General features: G+C 37.5%; 1 long non-coding RNA gene across 1 annotated transcript in view; it reads left to right on the plus strand.

Moving 5' to 3' along the window:
- The first annotated feature begins 1,261 nt into the window (after nt 1-1,261).
- Nucleotides 1,262-21,332, plus strand: part of LOC118555285 (uncharacterized) — a 230,711-nt gene continuing 210,640 nt past the window's right edge. Inside the window, exons 1-2 of the long non-coding RNA XR_013443248.1 lie at nt 1,262-1,299; nt 1,474-1,656. This is a non-coding gene — a long non-coding RNA (uncharacterized LOC118555285). The remainder of the gene's footprint in view (nt 1,300-1,473; nt 1,657-21,332) is intronic.

Here is a 21,332-nt window from a genome sequence, read left to right on the forward strand (position 1 = left end):
GTCTCTAATTGTCACCAGGACCCTTTATTCTCTTCTCTCCTTTTTGGATCTCAGTCAATTTGTAATTGTTCCTTTATGTTACAGCTCTGGGTATCTATCCTATTGTTTATTCTCTCTTTTGTTCCTTGCTACCCCTATTTTAATTAGTGCTATTTTGTTATTCTATCCAATAAAGCCTTTGCTTTACACATGTGTTTTAGATAAAACAAGTATGAGATCTTCTAAAATATTTAATGCACCACAATTATAACATTTCATGATTTCATTTTTATTTTTTTCTAAATTGCACAAAATTCAGCTCTGAGACCTCACTTGCCGGTGTCAAGAACATCAGACAATTTGGGGGCACCTGGGTGGCTCAGTCAGTTAAGCATCTGACTCTTGGTTTCAGCTCAGGTCATGATCTCCGAGTTGTGAGATCAAGCCCCATGTGGGGCTCTGAGCTCAGTGAGGAGTGGCCAGGAGATTCTCTCCTTCTCCTTCTCCCTCTCCCTCCTTCCTGCTCCTCCCCCCACTCATGCTGGCAAGCTCCCTAAAATAAATAAGTAAAATCTTAAAAAAAAAAAAAAGAGCATAAAACTCTTTGAGACAAGGCTTGTGGTTAGCAGCCTTATTCTTGGCTAAAATGCTTTTTTTCTGGGGCTAGTTTCAAATATCCTATACCTGAGCTTAGTGGGTTCTGCTGGCTGTTTCCATACACTCCATGCCAAGCTCAGCAATAAAGACCATTGCATTTTTGGTTCCCAAAGTATAGTTCAAATACAGCTCTTCCTCTCTAAATCCTATATTGTTTTTCCTATGGCATGCTCTGCGCCTGCTCCTGAACCCTCACACTTTAGGGAAGTTGAAACAAAATAATACAAAAATGAATAGCATTGTCTAAACAGCATTTCTAAACTGCGTCCCATGGAAAACTACTTCTCTTTATAGCTGTTATGCTTAAAATGTTTATCAAATTAGTGCAGGAGACATTGGATTAAATTATTGTAAAGAGATTTCTTTATGGTAGTATAACTTCTATCTTTTGGTATGGTAATATTATATTAGAAATCTCCAAGAGGAGAAAATAGCAATCATTTCCTGAAATTTCATGACTGCCAAATCCTTTTTATAAAACCAAACTTAACTAGTATTACACAGAATCCTCTTTGGGACTCCCTAAAATAGGATGATTGCATAATTTTGAAATATAAGAATAATTGTACCTTTCTAAGGAATACATATGGTCTGTTACCTTGCTACTCAAAATCTGGTCTGAGGACCAGAACTGAGCAAGTCCCAAGGTGACTCCTATGCCTGGTAAGCCTGGGGTACTTTTCTGTAAACCCAGGCTATTATTTATCGATGAGATTTTAATTTGTGGGGAGTAAAAGTGTTTCCTTGGGGTACATCTGCTAAACCTATTTATATAAGATGCTTTATTCTGAGGAAAGAGATGTTTATATAACTTCCCTCCTTTTTTCTCATCTTCAGGGAACTCACCCCAATGCACCAACTCACTCACTCACTTATTCACTCAGAGACTAAAACACTCATTTGGAGCTAGAACGTAGTGAAAAATGGATCCAAGTTGAGATTTCTTCCTTCTGGAGATGAGAAGAAAAAGTGAGCCACAAGAGCATCACAGAAGGTTGGGGTGGGGAATAACTTTATCAAGTAAGTGAGATAATTTCTGGATTTTAATAGACTAGATAACCAACATTTTTTTTTTTTTTTAAGACACAGGTGATTGGTAGATGAATATGGTATGTTTTAATACACAAGGTTCTGCGAGTGGTAGACAGTTGGCCAGATACCAACAAGCCAAAATGATATCAGGAAGGCTGACCCAAATAAAAGAAACCAGAAATTATCTTTTATGCGTTTATGCATTTATTTAAAATTATAGAACATCAGCCAGTGGAGTTTAACAGCTGTTTATATGACACTGGGAGAATGGCCGGTTGGCTAGTCATTTAGTCCATTGACAAGACAAACCTTCACTATATGTACTTTAAAATGATACCTAGTGAGCCATAAACAGATATGTACTTGCAACATGATTTGCCTGCAGTATATCCAAATGAATGCAGTGCTTTAATTACATGTGGCACAAAAGCTATTTTTTAAAAGAGGTCATCTTTAAAAATTGCTAAAACTTTCCAGTTTCTATGTTGAACAGTTCTGCACTGCAATATCTTATATGCCCTAATTTTCCTCTCTAGGCTGAGCTGGCACTGTGTAAATGATTTATGGTGACAAATAGTAAAATATATCATTTCTGCATATGATGTTTACTAGCTGGTATTAAAATCTAATAGAGAAGAGGGACGCCTGGGTGACTCAGTCAGTGAAGTGTCCCAGTCTTGATTTCGGCTCAGGTCATGATCCCAGGGTCGTGAGATTGAGTCCCATGTCCGGCTCGCACTCAGCATGGAGTCTGCTTGTCTCTCTCCCTCTGTTCCCCTCCCCACCCCAACCACTGGCACTCTCTCTCAAATAAATAAATAAAATCTATAAATCAAATAGAGAAGAGCAGGACTATCTTCAGTAAAATTTGACTCACCAAAAATCCAAAATACAATATTGGTTGCTAAACTGACTTCAGCTAGTGTTTTTGAAATGTATTCAATTATACCATTCTGTAACTCAGCTCGTATGCTAGCTGATGCTTTTCTACAGAATGGAAATAATAGTTACCATAGGAGCCCAGTGGCTATGAGGATTTCTGTTTGGCATAAAGTGTGTTTGAGGGTGAGATATCTTTGTCAGCTTCGCCCCACTCTATTTCTGCTTCAGGACATGAGCAGTAAGTGCTGTGAACCATCCTATTTTGCTGCCCTGTAAACAGGGAACTGATATTGTCATTCAACCATGAGAGAAGCAAGAAAAGAAAGAGGAACAGTTACCAGCATTGCTATCTGATACTTTTCTTTATCTTGAGGTTTGCCTCTGGGGATGTCAAATAAGTCTACTTCTTACTGGTTGATATTTGAATGAGCCACCGACTTCTCCTTTCTCTAAGTGTTTTAGTCAGAATTGATTCAGAGGGACAGAAGGGGCTTTTGAAATGTGCAATCTAAATAATGTGGCTCTTCAGATGATCATTATGCATAAGTGTGTACATTTATATTTAAGGGGTATGTTAGGTCAGTGACAAGGGGTGAAAACAAGAATATAATCTGATAGCAACTCAGAAAATATTTAATGTCACTTTACTTATTATTCCTCACCTTCTTTAGTTCCCATAAGAAAAATGAAAATTATGGCATTCACAACAGTCCTAATGAGGACTGAGGTCAAGACAAACATGTATTTTCTGAGACCTTTGAAATACAATACATGAGCTGACAGCTTTCTCTGGAAAAAAATTCCTTCTTGGAAGTTAAAAATTCAAGGAGTGATGCATTTTGACTTTTTGAAATGGTGAATTATAAAAATCAAGGCTCTTTACCAACCTTTTCAACCAAGTTGGACTGCTTCCCAGTGTATTCTCCCTGTTGGAAGAGCAGGGGAGGCCATTTCTACCTATGTGCTCTCTAGATGCCAGAATATTCCCTCTGACCTGGCGACATCTGCTCTTGCATTGCTGGAATGGCATTTTCTGGGTCATCTAATGCGCCCCTTCAAATTTGCTGAAATGTCAGCTCTTTGTTGGGGCTTCTCCAGTGCAATTTTGCTTCCCTAGCCACCTTCTTGGGGAAACAGCTGGGCAATGTTGGCTTTATCCAAATGTGTCAAATTGAATATTGAATCAGCAAGGTCTGTAAATGTTTATTATTGAATTCCAGCAGATCTCACAGGATTTGATTCTATAGCCAGGGTAAGGATACCTCACCCTCTTTACTTAGATTGAGCATGGAGAATTTTATGTCGCTGTATAATATGAACCAGAAGATGGTTGTGCACACCAGATCAAGTCGTGGCCCCTTGAAATAGACAGTTTATTTTTTCCTGATGAAATGTACTACATTTTCTGGGATTGCTGCATCTTTCTCCCTCTCAGTGGGGAGGAGAATGTCCGGCAGCATCATAAAACTCCTGCATAGCAAAAACAGAGCCTCTTTCTGGTTCACCATTGGTTTGACATTGTCATTGTTTGCTTGCTCTGCTCTGAAAATATCTTCAATGTGGCAGAACTTTCTTATCCATATCAAAACTGTGAAGAGAGTTAGTAAAAAGTTCTTTGACAGAACAAATTATAGCAAATGTACAAAAAACCAGACTTCATTGTACTGTTGTTCTCTATGACAAATATTTCATCAGAAGCAAATATAGTTTTATTAAAAAGTTTCTTGAGAATTTATCCAGTTCCTAAGATTTTTTTTTTTTTTTAAATCAGTTGCTGCAATTCCCCCTGAATGTTCCTGGAAAAAGTGGAGAAGATGAGTCAGTGTATAAGGATACCCTCTCTTTCTGTGAATAAGGATAGCCTCTTTCTTTCTTTCTTTCTTTCTTTCTTTCTTTCTTTCTTTCTTTCTTTCTTTCTTCTTTCGTTCTTTCTTTTCTTCCTTCCTTCCTTCCTTTTTTTCTCTTCTCCTCTCCTCTCCTCTCCTCCCCTCTCCTCTCCTCCCCTCTCCTCTCCTCCCCTCTCCTCTCCTCCCCTCTCCTCCCCTCTCCTCTCCTCTCCTCTCTTCTCCTCTCCTCTCCTCTCCTCTCCTCTCCTCTCCTCTCCTCTCTTCTCTTCTCTTCTTTTCTTTTCTTTTTAGAGGTGGGGAGAGAGGGGCAGAGGGAGAGGGAGAAAGAATCTTAAGCAGGCTCCACGGGCTCAATCTCATGACCCTAAGATCATGACCTGAGCCAAAATCAAGAGTCAGCTGCTTAACCAACTGAGCCACCCAAACACCCAGCCACCTCTTTCTTAAGAGAGGCTTATGTGAGATCTTTTCCAGAATCACTAAAATAGAAGATTACCTTGCTTTACACAAAAGCATATATTTTTGTTGTTGTTATTATTCATCTGCTAGTGGGCAGAACCAAAGAGCTTTGGAATTGATTTGCAGTATGCTTTGGTGAATGATAAAAACTCTTGTCTCTCTTTTTCTCTGTCATAGTGACAAACATTTTGACACCATTCTGCAAATTATGGGAAATAAGCAGAAAGAGAAAACAGAGGCACTGTGACACTGTCAGAAATCCTCTGGGCACTTCAAATTTTTGTTCTGCATGAAGGAATGTGTATTTATCTAATTTCACACTTGGATAGTAATCATTAATCCAGAATGAAAATGGACATTTTGCTTCTCAGGATTCCCCCTCCCTATTAAAGTAGCCAACCAAATAGCTTAATTTTTCATTACTTAAACAAAGAAAGGATACTTGGAAATTATTACTTGTACATCTCATTTATCCACAAGCACCATAATTAGCCCACATGAAATATGAAGCTATTTACATACCTGACTAATAAAACTGCTTTTGATTACCCTATTTGACCTTGCTTCTGTTACTATTGATTTCCTACCACCTCTGGCATTTTTGTTTCTTGCTGATATAGCTACTATGCTGTTTTCAGGTCTTCTAGATTTATAATTATTCAAAATAGCAAGGTAAACAGCTTTGGTGTTTCCTTTACATAATGAGAATATGCATAGCCAGATGGTGTGCAATATATGCTAATGGCTACCTTTTTTGTGAGTGCGTAATGTTTCTTATATTATCACATTTATCTCTATACCAAATCCTTAAATTAATTCCTATTTTTCAAATGAATAGAATGATGTTTGCGTAAAATCTGGGTTGAAAAGTGTTGTATATGGATTCAAACCCAGCTTCAGCCACACATACTGTCTTTGCAGTCAGTTGGATTCTATTTAAGAAAGATCTGTGGGCCCAAAATGGCTCATTAACATAAGTCCTAAAGGGACCATCCTGGTGTTTCTTATCTTGCCCCGCACCCCGCCACCTTGTTGCCTATAGTCAGGCTCCTTCTTCATTACTTGTTTCCATCTCCCCTATATGAAAATGTTTCTCAATCCTAAGACCTGCAAGAAGGATCTTCTTATTTAGATTTTCATTGTTCACTTCTTTTGGGACTCATCTCTCAGTTTAAACAGTAATAACACAAATTTTACTTTGTGATACAATTCAGGTGACCTATATCTGCTTTTTTTCCCCCCTATGGCCCTTATTCTTCATATGTATTATAGTTGCTGCTGTACTTATGAGACTTTTCCTCTCCTACATTAAAGTCTTTGAGATCAGGGGTTTAACCTTGTATCTTGAACAGAGGACTGTTACATTAATCTTTGTTTAACATGAGAATAAAAGCTGGTAAAAGAGATCAGCAAGTGAGGACTGAGTCAGTCCATGACCCATTTTTCTGAATTGAGCAGCTGTCTATACTCACTTTCTAAAGTCATATCTGCTCTGTGTTTTGAAGGAGAAAGATAAATGAATCTATCACAATTGTCAATGAGATTCAAGACTATATGGGCAGTCAAATTCACATCACCCACTTCTCCATGAGTACTTCTTGTGATCTGCATTTAACTTCTGTTTAATATACTGGCATCTGTTGTTCTCCTCTTTGCAAACAAGAAGTTACTTCCCTTTCTCCTTCTTACTTCCAACTCTTAATCCAAACCCTTTATGTTCATTCAGAGGAAGTGAGAGTAACTTCACCTACTAAAGCTTCATGTTGGACATAAATACATTTCAATCAGATGTCTCTGCCACTGACATGCCAAGGAAGCCTTTTGTGCCTTTGAACTTTGAGGGTGAGGCAATTGCGGGGAGTGTCTCACTTACTGAGGGTGGCGGTAGTGCAGACCAGCTGTCCTGGTGACATATTCAGCTGAGGGCGGAGGTTCCTTCTGTCTCCTGAACAACCTGCCCAGTCATCCTTTTAAGCTTTGATGTAAAATGAATTCACAGGTCACCTTCAAATATACAGGGTTAAGTGAATCTCTACCTCAATCACCATCATAAACCTCAACTGATAAATTTGTTAGACGCCATCTCAAGTGATAAAATAAAGCCTGTGCTTGTTCATACACCTGTGTGACCTGCTGTTAGTCACAGTTCATTGCCGATAACTAATGCAAAAGGGTTTTCTCTAATAAGGGAAAAAAGAAAGGAGTCTTTCCTGGGCTTAAGCTGTAGCTGCAAATACATTTGTGTACTATTTAAGAGAAATTAACTAATTCATTTCAACAACCATTTATTGAAAACCTAATGTAAGTCACACACTGCACTGGGATCTGGGGTCGCGATTTCCCTGACTTGAAGGAATTCACTGTGTAATTGCAGAAGTGATGGCTTCAACATTGAGACTCTGGAGACAGCCCACTGAAGTCTCCTCACACTTTTTGCATGGCACGTTCCTCTCCACTGTCCTGTGTATTGTACTGTTCCCCTGGAAAGCTCCGGACTATCCCCGTTCACTCTACCTCTTAAAATTCTAGAATTTATGAATTTACTCAACATGTATATATTAATCTAGTAACTAAACACAGGAAATAGAGAGCTGAGCAAAACAAGCATGACTTTCTCTCTTAAAAAACTTTGGTTCCAGTGGGCGGAGACCTGTAATGAACTAACAAATAAATTAATAATTCAATTTTAGATAGTGCTATGAAAAAATTTTAAGATATAATAGAAAGTAATTGAAGTGAGCTAAATTAGACAAAATGATCAAAGAGGGTTCCTAGGAGGGTGACATTTGGGTTAAAACCTTGGCACTGAGAAGGAGCTGGCCATGTGGAGATCTGGGATGAGAACTTTCTAGGCAGAAAGACCTTTGAGTACAAAGGTCTGAGTCAAGAACCAAATTTAATTATCTGAGGGACAGAAAGATAGCCAGTGAAACTTAAAATATCAGGAAGTCATTCAGCAGAATGGAAAACAGGAGAAGAAAAATTCTGAGAGTTAACATGAACAGATCATGTAGGAACTTCTAAGCCATGGCAAAGATTATGGATTATAGGTGTCCTGGCGTGCTCCTGGATGCTTGTAAGTAGTGGAAGGGTGTGAAATGTTATATGTCCTAAAAATATCACACTGGCTACTGTGTGAAGAATGGATTCTAGAGAGTTAAGAGTAGAAACAGTGGTGCCTGTTAAAAGGTTATTCTGAGAATTTGAGGATATAGTGGTGTTTACTTAAACAAGTGGGATCATGATGGAGTTGGAGAGAAGACCTGGTTGTCTTGTGTACTGCATGAGCCCTTCCCTTCTTGCTTAGACACTCTCTTTTCTGATCTTCCATCAACATTTTGCCTGTATAAGACAATTTCATAATTTAATAACTACAATAAACAGTCCTGAGTTTTTATTATTTACTAGTAATGGCACCACGTGCTTTATAGACTTTGTATCTAACTTGCACATAACACTGTGAGTGAACAGTCTTTTTATCCCTATTTTTCAAAAGAGGAAACTGAAACTCAGTGAGGTTAAGGAACTTGCAGCCAAGAAGTACTAGAACTGAGGTATGAACCCAACTCCGTTTGTCTTAATATCATAGACTCCTAAATTTATTTTATATTATCTTCTATTTTTCTTTCTGTTTTGCAAATTGTGTTAGACTTAGCTTTCTAATTCTATAAGTGTCATGCCTTCTTGCTGGTTATACCAGACACATAGTTATGAGTTATAAATATTTATTAAATTTGCCAACATTGCTACACCCAAGAGATGTGTATCGCAGATCTGACAACTGAACTATCCTGGGCACTGTGAAGCCCTAGTTATAACTGTGGGGACACCAAATGTGAAATTGAGAAAGAACAGGACTTGTGCAATTTAGAAGAGAATCGTAGGACTGGCCATGGCCGTGGAGTTGCATGGAACCTCCAGACACAGGCATTAAACTGGCTGAAGGGGAAACCATGACGAATAAATCAGAAGCCTGCAGCAGTTGACACAGCCATGTGACTGGGCCGTAGAGCCGGCTCCGTGCGAAGGACACCTGTATGTTTAGAGAGGTTAGAGTGCTGGGTCCCATGGCTGTTTTTCACCATCTTGAAATTCGTAATAATTTTCGATCAAGGGGCATCACATTTTCATTTTATGTTGGGCCCCACAAATTATGTTGCCTATTCTGCTAGGCAGCTCAAAGTAACCCAAGAAAAATGCAATAAAGATGCATTAGAATCTGCCAAAATCACCTCAGAAGCCTCTTAATACAAACACCTAGAAATGATAGAATTAAAAATAAATAAAACCATAAATGCTCTTTCAAATATGGTTGAGTTTTCAAAAATCATCAAGTATTATATATTGAGAAGAGGCAAAACAAAACGAAACAAATCTGAACATTGAAGTCATCGAGACGGACTCACCTTACCAGGTATCAATATTTAAAGTAAATCTTCGGTAATTAAGTCAATGGAATTATCACAAGAAGAGATAAACTAATAGATCCAAATAGAGCCCTACACACATATAAACACTTCATATACCTCAGCAGTAATAATGTAACTCTACAAGGAAAAGATAGATGACTCAGAAACTGCTGTTGGGAAGTTAGTTATTCAAATTGGAAAAAGCAAACAAATCTCTACCTCACACCATGCAATAAAAAAATGTATTTTAGTGGAGTAAGATCCTAAGGTGAAAGTTACGTTTTAATATGTTAAAGAAAATAGAGGAGGCTATTTTTAAGACCTCTGGCCAGCTTTGGATATATCTATTTTAAAAATAAATAAAACAAATATAAGTTTTAAAACTTTCAAATTTGGCAGCATTAAAATTAAAAATTTCTCTTTAAAAATTGTCTTAAACAAAATGAAATGACAACCTAGTGACTGGGAGTTTTTACAACATATAACAACAACAACAACAAAAGTACAGATTTCTTTCAAATAAACAATTTAGCAAACAAAACACTAAAGATTACAAATGTACATTCATAGGATTGGAAACTAAATACTCTAAGAAATGTTGCTTAGCCTCATTAGTAATAAGGTACCAATATAGATAAATCACAAAAACTTGAATTTTCACTTAAAATTAATTTGCAGAACAAGAGCACAGTATTAGGATAAAGCTTAAAAATTATAACTGTTTAAAACTGTATCACTGTGTAATGATTAAATGCACATATTATATATAGTAAAGGCAAAAAATTTGCCTGTGAGGTCCTCATCAAATCCATTTTTAGTCATTAAACAATGCTTGCAGGCACTAGCAATGTGAAGGATACTAAGAATCTGCAAGGCACACAATCGTGGTAACACTCACCTCCTACCTTTGAGGCACATACAATCTCACAGGAGAAATAGAGTGTGCACACAAATTACTAAAATGCATCTGAGAAAGCTTCTAAGGTCTGAACACATGCAGATAGATGCTTTATGATCCACAACTGATTGAGTGGTCTAAATCCCATCTTCCCCAATTCACTTCTTACTAAACTTGGAAAAACGTCTAATTCCACCAATACCTGAAACATGTCAAGCACTTAGCACTATGGGCAGTGTGGGTTGGGTGGAAGAGGACTTTGGGGGAGTAGACAGTGGATGGTGCAAGGCAGGAACAAGAATTTGTTAACTTTACTATGCCTCAGGCTTTAGCTACAGGACTTATTAATATGATGATGATGATGATATTATATAACATATCAATAACATATAAATATTATTCTGATAATTTATACTATCATAATATTAACAACATTAGTGTAAGGTGAATGTTATTTTGTCTAATTCCCTGAGAGAGTAATGAAATCTCAGTGTGGGTAGGTTACCCAAAGTCACAGGCTCAGTGAATAGCAAATCTAAGATCCAAATCCCAGGTGTAGCTGCCTCTTAGTCTATGACCATTCCTGTAGTCACACTGTCTTTTAAGAAACTGTATTATTTCTTATCTGATTCTAAGACAAGATGTACATTTAAAAAATGCATTGTTACTTCTATTGATCATTTGTAATGCATGATCTCTAGATCTTTCATGTATCAAATGAAGCCTCCATGTATATATAGGTTGAATCCCATACATCACACTTAGAAGAGGATACTCTTCACAGTATGTAAAATGTACTATTTAAAAATGGAGAAACATTGTATCATGGAAAACGATTTTTATTTACCCTCGGTTTTTGTTCAATCATTTCACTCTGAGTGTTTTGTTGTCATTTGGAAAAACAGAAAAATGATTACTTTGAGTATTTTATGACAATTGTTAGACATTTATTTATTTAGCAAATATTGTTTCTTATGTGCTAGGTCCTATTCTAAGTGCTGTTGTTGCAGCAGCGAGCTAGAGTCTGTGCCTTCACTCCAGTGGGGGAAAGAGAAGGGGAAAAAGGTAATAGAACTTCAAGTAGGGATGCTTGCCATGAAAAACAAGCAGGGAACAGAATAGTCAGGGACTGGGAAGGGCAGAGATGGTAAGGAAAGTAAATTTGCAGGTCCAGGCGATATGACTAATTGAAAGAAATTTCTCTCCGACTTGGCATTTATGTGATCAGCCAAGCTGTTTGCTTTGCTCCATTCATACTCAGGTTAATTAGTTGGGAGAGATTCTTGACAGACATACGGTTGTGAATGTTTGCATTCATTTATTACTCTTATTTTCAGAGGAAAATGAGGATTTAACTTGTCAGATGAAGAAAGGTTAAGTGAAGTAAGTTTTCATCTTTTTCAGAGGCATGTTTTTGTCTTGCTCTAGGTTCAGTACAAATTTGGAGAGCATTTCTGTGGATAATACAGAAAGGAAGTTGAAATCTGCCCTTGGAACCCAGATTTCTCAGTCGAAAAATCTCAGAGTCCCTTTTCTCTGAGACACAATGTGTAATTTCATGAAGGTTGCTGTAATTCTCATCTACCTCCTGGAGGAAATTCTTGACATCAGCTTGAAGGTGTTCTTATAAGAGACTCACTATAGAAACATTCATTTCTTTTCAGTGTATTTAATTCCCTACTCTGACACTGGCTAGTTAAGTGACCTTGAGCAAATTGCTTTCTCTCACAAAACTTCTGATTCTCCCTGACAAATTCCCGTTTCTTCATCACTCAAATAGGTCTTGAAATCTCATCTCCCGCAGGAAGCAGTTCTAATAAATTAGAGAAGAAATGATTAATTCCAATATGTCACTTCCATTGTGCTCTTCTTCTGTTCTATGTACCTACTAAATGCACTTATCCTCCCAGTTTATAGTTAATAAAAAGACACTTTGGGGCGCTGGGTGGCTCAGTCGTTAAGCGTCTGCCTTCGGCTCAGGTCATGATCCCAGGGTCCTGGGATCGAGTCCCACATCAGGCTCCCTGTTCGGGGGGAAGCCTGCTTCTCCCTCTCCCACTCCCCCTGCTTGTGTTCCTGCTCTCGCTATCTCTCTCTCTGTCAAATAAATAAATAAAATCTTTAAAAAAAAAAAAAAGACACTTTGGCTTTAATTTCATTATTTATTTAAAGCCGGTTGCTTATGTTGTCGTCCCACCTGCATATTTGCCTATTTTGTAGGTTAGATTCTAAAGTGATGAAGTTATACTTGCAGGTGTCAGCCTCAATGAAAATGGACTTTACCCTCTATCTTCTAATTCTACTCAACAAAATAAGAGGAGCTTTTCCAGACCCATCTAAAAAAATATCAGATGGCAGCTTGGGTGCCAGAGTTATGGCCTAAAATAGAGATTTCTCTGAACAGAGTGGGACTCAATATGGCTTTAATATCTGTGGCCACCAGTCTTAAGCCTAGTGTCCAGCCCATGGTAAGTGCTCAATACTCTCTGGTCGAGTGGCTGATGGTCATTTAGCACTGCCTAAGAAACCAAGGACATTGGTTCTAGGATCTAAGGTTTCCACAGAGTTTGGTCAAGGCTTTGACAGATTGGTCTCTGGAGAGCTTGGGAGTGAAGGGACAGAGATTCTGGGAATCCAGCTTACCACACTCTCTGATACTAATTAGCTGAATGACCTTGGGAAATTCACCTATCTTCTTTGACACAGAGGTGTGTGTGTGTATATATATATATGGAATTGAATGAGATGATCTCTAGAGTAACTTTTAGATATAATATTATAGGAGTCCATGATTCATTGATAATACCTGAAATAAACCAAAACTTTTCCTAGGGACTATAAATAAAAGTAGGCAATGCTGTGGTCAGAGGTAATGTCCGGGTGACTGTGGTCCTTCCAGGTAGGGTAGTGTTACAATGGATATGTTTGCAAGTGTGTCAGGGAAGGGATTGTTTTCTGAGCACCATGTCAGGTACAGCGGGGGACTAACACAAGACTCCCACCAGCTACAGGCTGGAGATAATAGAAGTGTGATGCCTAGCTGGTAACTGGATTTTTTTTTTTTTTTTGCAAAGAATGTCAAGGAAGGCTACACATGTAGAAAAGTAGCAGGAGATACTATTTCGTCTAGTACTGCTGCTACAGCTTTGAGTATAATCTGCCTCACACTCGAGAGCATTTTAAGAATTAATGAGTGCAAAATGCTTTTGTGAAAGAAACTTCCTGAGTCTGGTCTATGCCAGTGAAATGGGCTGACACTAAATAATCCAAAGGTCCCCTAAGCAGAATGCCAGGAGTATTAACATATGCATTACAATACATTAACATTAGGAGTGATTAAATTAACTATGACCTAAACATAACAATGGCTAAATCATCCTTACCAGGCAGAGCAGAAAATTGCACACAGCTTTTCCGTATGGGGCAGTGAATAAGATCATAGCACCTCCGTGTCAGTGAGGCAGAGGCAGCACTAAATGAAGGCTGTTGGATTTACAAGATACCCTGGCTCATTTCCAGGGATCACTTCCCCTGCAATTAAACATCAAGAGGGCATTCATGGGCCCCATACCAACTCAAGGCTGTGGCATGTATTTATCCCTTTTAAAGTCATATATAGGAAAAGAGAACACTGTTGTCCCACGTGGACATATGGGCAACATCAGGCTGGATAATAAACTGCATCTTTTTCTTTACATTGCAAATCTCCAGCTTTGAGGGTCTCCCTGCTGCTAACATAAGAGAGTACAGAGAGATGACAAAAGAGTGGCTCCATCTGGAGTGTCCTTCATGGGGATTCCAGCATGACTTACAGGATAGCACCGCAAATCACTACGCTGGGCATTCGTTAGAGGAAAGAAAACTTCTATGAGAACCAAGACCTAGCAGTCCTAGTAGTCCCAAGAGCTCCTTCTTGTTCAATGGCCTATACCAATCTTTGTCAGGGAAAAATAGTCTTTTTTTTGTTTGTTTGAAAAATAAAGAACTGAGCTACTCGAAGTGTGTCAAAAGCTCACTATGAGGTCTTTTGTGCTCTCTGGCCACTGTGTCACTCCCATGGACTCCTGTGATTTTGAATTTACCCTCACCTTTCTCATGCTTGAGCGTTCTCTTCCCCCATCTCTCTGCTGTGAAACAAGAGTTTTGTACAGGCAAGTTCCTATGGAAGTTGCTGCTACTTTAGTGGAAAGCATTAGGAATAATGCTGCATTTTCCTGAAGACTTTGAAAAACAAAACAACTGGTTGGTTTAACCTTTTCTGAGAGTTTTCTGCATGATTAGGAAGACAAGCATACTGCTTAGAATCTGGGAACTCCCCTAATTCCTTTAGAAAATTGAACAAAACAAAACAAAACATGTGTTTTTTTGCTGCTTCCTGAAAAACATCTGCTTGATAAGAAATAAGCACAAATTGTGAGACTATTTCTCAAAGCCTGGCTATGTTTGGGGTTCAAAGGCCACAGTCCCAGGCGATGTCTTCATTCTTGGATTTCAACTTCTCATGTGTTGTAATGGGAATTTGGCCTGTACGACATGGTTACATTAGCTTATAAATTACAGTCCTCTGCTTTCATGCTGGTGAAGAACAAATTCCTAAAGGTAGTGACATTAAGCAATTGAGTCACCAACATCAAGATGGTTCTCAGAATTACCTTCTATACTATGAGAGTCTGCAAATACTGCTATTTTACCATGTGACTTTTATAATACTTCCGTTACTGTTTTTGTTGTTTTAGATGGTTTATTTGAGTTTTAGCTTTTAGCAATACTGATAATTTCTTGGGGATTCTGTCTAGTAAAGAAAAGATCTTTGGGGAAAATGATGAATCAAATCCTCCTATTTCAAAACCTAAGTGATAAATAAGATTTCCTTGTGTGGAAAATAAATTGGAATTCTTCAGCAGATGTTCATTTTACTCACACATTTCCTCCTTTCTCTATCCAGATTCCATCCATCTAGGTCTGGTCTATGGGTATGTGACCATTGTCATTGGCTAAAAAATAATTTAGGTTATACAAATGAACTTGATTTAAAACTTCACAAAGCAGTCAAGAAAACTGCAAAATGGGGCAGAAGTCAGGAAGATTTTAGAGGATACAGAATAGGGAACAAGGATGTAAGTATGGAGCCCAGAGTTGGCATGGCTTTTGGGGATTGGCTGAGTAGATGTACTGCAATTCTGGTCAAAAGGAGCATTTATAGGGACATAAAAGCTACCTGAGTTCCAGTTTACTGATGTGGCACCCTAATCAGGAACAGTTCCATCTTGAGTCTAGAAATTTATTTTGGTGAGTCATACAGGATCCCAAACTAAGTAGGGCTCATGGTTGGGTGTGAGTTTGAAGTTTCTGTCTTGAAATTTTTAATAAAGTTATCTTTGAATTTATGTTTTATAAATAAAGTCCAGTGGGCCAAAGAAGCATGTGCTGAGGGCTTGCAGCCTGAAGTAAACACAGGGCATGCACTAAAAGACATCTCTTTGACATCACTTCCTCTTGCCTGGGTGTTGCCTGAGTAAGAAGAATGTATTTTCTTGTATGATTTTTTAAATCCTTTATTCTGTATTCTGGCCAGACTGAATCCATTCCTAGTCCATTTTCTTGCAATTAGAAAGCAAAATAGTGATACTGGCACTACTAGGGAAGAAAGGAAGTTTTGGAAGCAGCTTAAATTGAAGTGCAATAGGGTGTGTGTGTGTGTGTGTGTGTGTGTGTGTGTAGTTGATGTTGCAGTTATAATTGTCACCTGCCCAGCATCTCCCCACACATCCCAGGAGGCAGAGATCCTGGTTATTGATCCTGAACAATAGTATGACAGTTGGGTAGTGGAAGTGTTAATTGTCTTCATTGCTGCTTTCTCTAACTTATTGAGGTAGTGGCCCTAATTGGATTATTAGGGCCTTTCTTCAGATTGTTTTGGTGGAAATGAGTATATCTGAGTATGAAGGTGCTAAGCATTTTAGGATGAAAAAGGGATGGAACGGCCTACCTTTTCTATCTCATTCATTTCATACGATTTTCCCCAAAATCACCTCCAGTCATTGCACAACGGCAATTCCTTGGGTGACGATTGAATTCTAAACATTCAGCACACGCAGGAAAGGCCTGCAGATTTAAGGATACCAAATTTCTAATTTGATTTCTATGTGTGGCTGAATGATCTTCAGCATAGGGCCAGTGGAGCCTATCTTTTATCATTTAAAAAAATCCTTGATAATTAATGATTATAAATAATGATTATAAATGACAATTACAATGATTATAAATGATTAATGATTATAAAATGTATTCAGAGATCTTAATACCCATAGTTTTCTTTTATATCTTCCAGGAGAACACAAACTTCTCTCTCTGTCCACTTCGAAGATTTTCTTCCTCAGCTTTTATGCAACAAGAAGAGATCTTCCTTCTTTCACTACCGCTGTTATACAATAGAGATGAGACAGAGATGTTAGTCCACGAGATTAAAACTAGAACCAGGAGACAAAATAAAATGTATAGTGTACAGAACAAACACATTGGCCTACTGTGCCTTAGTGATAGTTGTTGTCTGTGGACAAAGAACTGGACTTCTTTTTCCCTTTTGCTGTGAGTGATCAAGGAAGAGGAGGCACTCCTTATCTGCCCTGGTTGGTGCCACACATCCCGTCACATACCACACACTGTGCTTCTTTGCCTGTGATTGTTAATGAACCAATCAATACTATAAAAGGAGGGCAACCAATGAATCAATAAAAGAATAAGATTTGAGTCATAAAAAACACGGTATTTTTTTTTTCCTTTTCGTGAGATCTCAGGCAAAGACACTTCTTAGTGGATCTAGTTTCTTGATATAAAAAGATACTAATAAAATTCAAAAGACACAGGAAAAATCAAACTCATTTTTATGTACTATGCCCATATTCCATTTAACAACCTTCCCTATGGAACATTCATTATTTTATGAATCATTGGAATGTTTAAAAAAAAGGAAGTCTCTCTCTCTCCCTCTCTCCCAGCCTCCCTCCCTCTCTCTCTCTCTTTCTCTCTCTCTCTGTATTTGTGTCTATATCTATTCACAGCCACAGCCCCTGTGAACTATGCATACTGAAAGTGCATGCAACCACTTAGAATGCCACGTACTAGAGTGTGGGATGCAATGATTTCTGTGTATTCTGCTCTAATCTCTTTTACCATTTATTTTGTGTCCTTGTTAGTAGTTTCGGACCCATGGAAGTAAGACATGCCAGTAATGTTAATGTACTTCTGAAAAGAAACAGAGGGAAAGTACTGTGCCAGCTTGAGGCTTGAAGCAACTTCAAGAAGGTCAGGGAAACACAGGGTAAAAGAGAGTGGGAAGGTAGAGATTGACATTATGAATGACATCATAGCAATCCCTGCAGCAGAGGAGGACTGACCCACAGATTTCATGAGCTGGAGCTGGAAGAAACTAAGGCCTGAGGTCAGTCAAGCCTTCAAGGAGTAAGAGAACCACAGTCACTGTCACTCTAAAATTCAAGAATTCAAATCTTTAAGAATTTTGCAATAAAAAAATCTGTCTTGTGCTCCTCTCACTCATTATGTTTCTGTATTAGTTTTCTTGGGCTACCATAACAAAATACCATAGACCGGGTGGCTTAAACAATAGAAATTTGTTTTCTTACCATCTCTGACATCAGGATCCCAGCATATTTCTAAATGAGAATCCCAGCACAGTTCCAAAGAGAGCTGTCTTCCTGACTCTCAGACAGCCTCCTTCCCACTGTGTCCTTCCATCATAGAGAGAGTGAGCTCTTTGGTATCTCTTATTAGGGCACTAATCCTATCAGGACCCCACCCTTATGACCTTATTTAACTGTAATCACTTTTTTACTCCAAATGCAGTCTCATTGGGGGTTAAAGTTTCTAGATATGAATTTGGGAGGGGGGTGGACACAATTCAGTCCACAGCAGTTCCCTTTCTAGAAATTTTTCCTGTGCTCTCCAAAAATGTGTGTATATGGAGCTAATTTGGCAGAATACAGTAAGCAGAAACAAAATCCAAACTGACCTTCCTTATCTATATGGCCAAAATGTCCAATTGAGTCTTTTTCACATTTCATTACTCTGAAAGGACTTCTCCCCCCACTTCTATCCTTTAACATCCCCCATGATTATATTGGACCCACCCAGATAATTGAGAAAAATCTCCCAATTTAAAGTCACCTGATTAGAAACCTTAATTTCATCCACAACCGTAACTCCCCCTTGAAATGTAACATAACAATAAATGGGTACCAAGGATGAAAATGCAGACATCTTTGGGGGACCATTCTTTTTTTTCTGCCTATCACAATACTCGGATAATTATATTAGAAGACATAATTTCTCGTCCCTGTAATCTAACAAGGTAAAGAATAAGTAAATCAAATAATTAAGTTTGGAACCTGGATTTGACCTAAATACTACTATACTCCAGGGAATTTTAATTTCTAGCTTCCTAAAAATGAGCCTTCTAAAATTGGATAATACTCAAATTAGATTATGGATACAAATTAAAGTGAACTTCATCAACACACAATTCAATTGTGCTCCAATTTTCTTTAGCGTTCAATCAGCTGACACTTGCAAATTTTCAACAGTTTAATAAAGAGGAACACATAAACTTTGAGATAGGGAATACACTGAATTTGAAATTAAGACTCAGTATATTCCAATTTCAAATTGAAAAATTTTAGGAAATGAGTATGAACAAAAAAACCCCCGTATACTTAATAATGGATGTGGAAATATAAAATTGTTTCTATTACTGTAATTGTACAATATGAGTTTTACAAATAATGTTCATTTCAGTTACATTTTGTACAGAGAATATTAAAAAATACTATAATTTTACTTTCATGATCTCAGGAAATGCTTAAGTATAAGTTACTTGAAATAATAGTATGCTCTTTTAAAAATAATATACAAATATATATCTTCATTTTAATTAAGATATTTACTAAGTGCTTACTGTATGCAACATTTGGAAGGATACAAAATTTTATAGGATATAGACTCTTGGAATTTATATACCTGGTAAAGAAGAGGATAAAGAAGAAATTATATAAAATATTACCTTTATATCACCTTATGTTTTATTTTAATGCAATTAATATAAAATAGAATATTGTTCCCATTTTTTATTTTTAAAATTGAAACTGCTATTGTGAATCAATACAGTTCAGTTGATTGCAGTAGGGACTGCAGGTATGGAAAAAACTCTGTTTTTGTTTCAATTATTTTAGTTGAATGAACATAGCTGATTTGTCCCTTTAGCTTCTATATACACTTGTTCACAATGATCAAAAGTCAGAGTAAAAAATTAATGCACCAAGAAAGTCACTACATGTTTGCTCTAAACACACACACACACACACACACACACACACACACATCTACAACTTGTTATTTTGATGGATCATGTCTTAAAAGAACCTAGAGAATAAAGCCATGTTGTACAAATATTTCATATTTTCTCCCGGCATACAAATACTAAATAAATACTTGCTAAATGAATCAGCAAATAGTTCTTCTCAATGAATTTATTCAATATATGAAAGTCTTTAAGGTTGCAAAGAAGAGACAGCCTCAGATAACATCCAATATTGGAATTTATTGAAAAGGTAAATGGGAGTTTAGGATTCGAAAATAATTTCATCTTTTTCACTATATGACCACTGTGGGTCCTAGTGCTTCTATCCCCGAATATAGCAAAGCTTCTATGGAGTACTTGGCCATTATTCAGAACCATGTTATGTCCTGACTTTTCTTACCGACGGTTTTTCTTTTTCTTCTTGAATAGTTATCCTGGAATATGTTAAGACACAGCACTAGTTCAGGGACTCCCATAGCCTCATCACAGAGCTGCAGTAGTCATCAACTGTTGCCACTCTTTTCCCATTTCTGTTTTCACACTATTGGCCCTTACTGCACTGGACGATTTTGAAGCAAATCCCAGCTATCGTGTCATTTCATCCAAATGTATTTATAGGTATGTCACATTTTTAAGTTGACGAAGTAGATGCAACTCTTTGAGAGTGCCTGGCTAAATAAATGTTTTTATTGTTTTCTATTGGGTAGCCTTTTATTGTTGATTTATAGGAGTGTATTATATATTCTCCGTGTGAGTCCTTTGCTTTTATGTGTTTGTGTGTATATTTAAACAATATCCTTTCCCATTTCTGAATTTGTCAAATTTTGAGTTTGTTTATCGTGTATTTTGATAAATAGAATTTCTCATGTTTGTTATAGTCCATCTTATCAATATTTGTCTTTTACATAGTCAACAATTTTTCTGTGCAGTGGAAGAAAGTGTGGCCTAAACCACAGTCGTGGATATGTTACTGTATATTGTTATGGTCTGAATGTTTTTGCCCTCCCAAATTCATGTGTTGAAATCCTGATGCCCAATATGATGGTATTAGAAGCTGGGGCATTTGGAGGTGTGTAGGTCATGAGAGTGGAGCACTCACGAATGGGATTAATGCTCTTATGAAAGAGACCCCACAGGGCTCCTTGGCCCCTTCCACCATGTGAGAACACAGTGAGAAGTGCAGCCTGGAAGAGGGCCATTACCGAAATCTAACCAAGCTGGCACCCTGATCTTGGCCTTCCAAACTCCAGAACAACAGAAGTAAATTTCTGTTGTTTTTAAGTCACCCAATCTGTGATATTTTGTTATAGCGGCCTCAATGGATGAAGACATATGTTATCTTCTAGAAACTTTATTTTTTAACTTTCACATTTGTCTCCAATCTAACTAGAATTTATATTTGTGTAAAATGAGAGGTGGGGGGGGGATAAGGTTCACTTTTTTTATATGGACATTGAAGTGTCCAGCTAGAAAAGAATATCCTTCTTCACAAGGCAGAGGCACCTTTGTCATTTATTAGGAGACTGTTTGTATATAGAGCTGTACCAATACTAGAGTATTTTAATTACTGCAGCTTTATATCTAATAGTATCAGTCTTCTAGAAATTTTCTTTTAGTTTGCTTTGACTTGGTCCTTTGCATTTACACATGTATTTTAGAATATACTTTTAGATATACACTTACTGATCTTTTTATTAAAATTGCACTGAAACTATGTGGTTTAAAAAACCAGATTTTCTTTAGTCTTCTCATCCAAGAATGTAGCATATCACTCCATTTATCTAATTTATTTCAAT

This window comes from Halichoerus grypus, chromosome 1 (genome assembly GCF_964656455.1).
Source record: "Halichoerus grypus chromosome 1, mHalGry1.hap1.1, whole genome shotgun sequence".
NCBI lineage: Eukaryota > Metazoa > Chordata > Mammalia > Carnivora > Phocidae > Halichoerus > Halichoerus grypus.